Here is a 295-nt window from a genome sequence, read left to right as displayed (position 1 = left end):
CCAGGCTGACCTGCTCAGGGGTGGGGCTGCTGAGCGGGAGCAGCCCAAGCCATCAAGCTCCCCATATCGCCAGTCTCAAAAAAAAAAACAGAGCGTTGCAACCCGCACTCCTCCACAAAAAGATCGGGGCTCGGGGCAATGCTCTCAGTCGGGGTCTTCTAGACCGAAAACGGATCTGTGGACCGTTATTTTGTCTAAGAGGACCTCGGCTAAATGGTCCTACCATTGTCAGGTCCCTGAGGGCAGCCCCACCTGGGGAGGAAAGGATAACACCTCAGTATACGGTGCCAAATCC

Source organism: Sinocyclocheilus anshuiensis, unplaced genomic scaffold (assembly GCF_001515605.1).
Source record: "Sinocyclocheilus anshuiensis isolate Anshui unplaced genomic scaffold, SAMN03320099.WGS_v1.1 scaffold356, whole genome shotgun sequence".
NCBI lineage: Eukaryota > Metazoa > Chordata > Actinopteri > Cypriniformes > Cyprinidae > Sinocyclocheilus > Sinocyclocheilus anshuiensis.
The sequence above is the reverse complement of the archived record's forward strand: the minus strand, read 5'-3'. Positions refer to the sequence as shown.